The sequence below is a fragment of the Thermobia domestica genome, chromosome 11, assembly GCF_964235325.1.
Source record: "Thermobia domestica chromosome 11, izTheDome1.hap1.1, whole genome shotgun sequence".
NCBI lineage: Eukaryota > Metazoa > Arthropoda > Insecta > Zygentoma > Lepismatidae > Thermobia > Thermobia domestica.
The window spans coordinates 210119258-210122220 of record NC_137464.1 but is presented as its reverse complement, the minus strand read 5'-3'; positions in this window follow the sequence as shown (position 1 = coordinate 210122220).

Sequence of the window (2963 nt, the reverse complement as noted above, 5' to 3'; positions counted from 1 at the left end):
TAAAACGCTTTGCATCAGTTAAAACAGCCCTTGAGTATTTTTCAATCTCAACAAACAAAAGAGAAGCTGCAGAGGCGCGAGGACTATTGAAATAGTTCTGTGACTTTAAAGTGATGTTTGTGCTACAAATACTTAACGATATTTTGGCCCTTAAAATGGTACTTCGTTGACTTCGGCAGCGCAAAACCATTAGTTAATGGACTGATTTATTCGTTGCAAGGTAAACGTAATGATGATTATTTTTCTATCATTTGGAAGAAAACATGGGAGCTATTCAGATCTTTTGATCTTCAAGTTGATGCTAGCTTAAGAATTCAAACTATATCGAAGAAATTGGATGATTATGTAGTCACAGCATCGATTTCCAACGTAAGAAGAGACCAATGTACACCTTTGGCTGAAGAATATAAAAGGGACTTGTTTCAAGTGCTTGATAATACGACCAGTTAACTGAAGTGCAGATTTCCTGAAGATGATTTTGTGTGTGATTCTATAGACGCATGCAATCCTAGAAGTGGTTCCTTCCTTAATCCATCTTTCATTCAGATCTTCGCGGAGAAGTACAAGGACTTTTTTCCAGGATATTAACAAATTAAAATCGGAACTGGATTTGGCTAAGAGTGTATTTGCTAACGACAGTAAACTGTAAAGCGTAGCTGTCATGGCGTTTTTCGTTCAGCTACAAATTATGGAATTGTTGACGTTTCTAAGGATTATCATAACACTTCCTGTGTCATCTGCATCTGCTGAACGCAGTTTCTCTGTTGTGAAGCGCGTAAAGCAATATTTGAGATCTACAATGTCAGCGAAAAGACTTTCTAATCTTGCTCTCATATCAATTGAGACGGAGTTAAGTGGAACACTTTTTCAGGATCCATCTGGGGTAGTGGATCAGTTTGCGAATATTGGAAACCGTAGAATCAATCTTTAGTTACTGATTGCTCATAATGTAAATACATTATAAATATAATGTAAATATAATATAATATAAATATAATATAAATATAAATACATAATATTTCTTTGGTTATAAATATTATTGGGTTTGCTTTTATTTTATTTCTAAAAAAACAAAGTAATATTCCATTGTTAGGCTTTACTTTAGAGTAATCACAAAATTAATATTTTCAACAGGACTTCTTTCTTCTAAGCTTCCGATCAGGATAAAACTTGCTTATAAACAATGCAAATCAAAAAATAATTTATTGTCATTCAGTGGTAAAAAATAACATAGCGTTTACTGTTTTAAATTGAGAAAAATGTTTTACATTTGTAAAAATATAATGTTAGGTTTAATTGAATTTATTTTGTGCAATAATTATAGTCCAGGAAATCTAGAGCAATTTTACCCTCAACCTGGGCAAAATTGCAACCTTTAGTTTTACACCTGTATTTTGTTTAGGTACCCCACCTGATGAAAATATCCAAAATCCGACAAAATCGGACCACGGGAACACCTCCAAAAACGGGTTTCAAAATGGCGGACCATGGTTTTTCGAAAAAATCGTAGACCTTTACGTTGGCGGCTCTAGTAGTCCTCTTAATTGACACAGAGACATGAATGATACCTCGTTGAAACGCTCATAGACAACAAATTCCAACGAAGTGACTTTTGTACCCATCATGCCCAACCCCTAGAAAAAGAAGAAGAAGAAAGTTGATTTTTTTGTTTTTTTCTCTTCTAAATTAATATTTCTTGGACCCTTGCAACACTGTACGTCCTCATACGCCTTCAGAAAAATTCCCACGCATAGACCAGATATTGGTAACAATAACATTAAAAAATGAAGGATGTAGGTTCAACAGTAAGGGAGATAAAAATTCGGAACCGCGGACCAAGGAGGATCACTCTGTATATTTTTTACAGTGGCCTAACTTATGTTTCTTAGATCTAGCATCCTCCCTAATTGTCACAGACATGGAGCATACCGCATAGGAAAGCTTATGGAACCCCCTTGCCAACGACGTATCGTTTGTGCCCCCTGTGCCCAACCTGTAGAAAAAGAAGAAGAATAAACCTTGAAAAAATTGGGAAAATCTACACTTTTACCTTTCTTGGGCTCTGGCAACCTTAAAAATCGTTGTGCACAAGGGGCACATACGATACGTCGTTGGAAAGGGGGTTCTTTAAGCTTTTCTACAAATCAGTACTGAATAGCGTACTTAAAATCGTAAAGAATAAACCATAGTAACTATGTAGTTTAATAAGCCAAGATGGATGTTACATTTACTTTAAGTGTTCCGCAATGTTGTTTCACTACGTTAGCAAAGGCGATTCAATAATAACTCGTAAACATGTTTCAATTTTCATAGTTCTTGAATTGTTTTCACACTTCTGTGCTGTGTTTTGTTTCAAAGGTCTAACCATTCTTCGGAAGCCTGTCTCTGATGCTTATGTGAAGTCCCTTGCCAGTGTTCCCATTCATGCAGACACTGAAGCCAGGGCTATTCTTGAAAAGGTCAACTGTGAACTGGTAACAGCACCATCACCGAACGAAAGCTCCCTGGACATTTTGTGGAAACTTTCCTGGCACTTTCCGTCACGCACTCCAAACTGGTCAGGAATGATGCAGGCCATTCACGCAGATCCATCTCTTCATCATCCAGGGAAATCCACTGTTCTCTGCTTACCGATTATTGACCTCCCTCCATCTGATATGTCATGCATCTATTCCACTTTAGTGTACCTGAATAATCTTGAGAGAAAATATAAAGTCACACCAATCATCACCTTAGACCAACCACTGTTTTGGAAAGCTTCAAGTATCCTGCATGACAGAGCACTTAACACCAGTATTAAGGACACGGTTCTTCTGTTGGGCTCATTTCATACTCTGATGAGCCTTCTAGGAGCAATTGGTTCCCTGATGGATGGTTCAGGCTTACGTGAAATCTTGCATGAGATTTATGGAGAAAATTCGGTTGTACATATGTTAAGTGGCAAGTCCGTAGCAAGAGCCTTC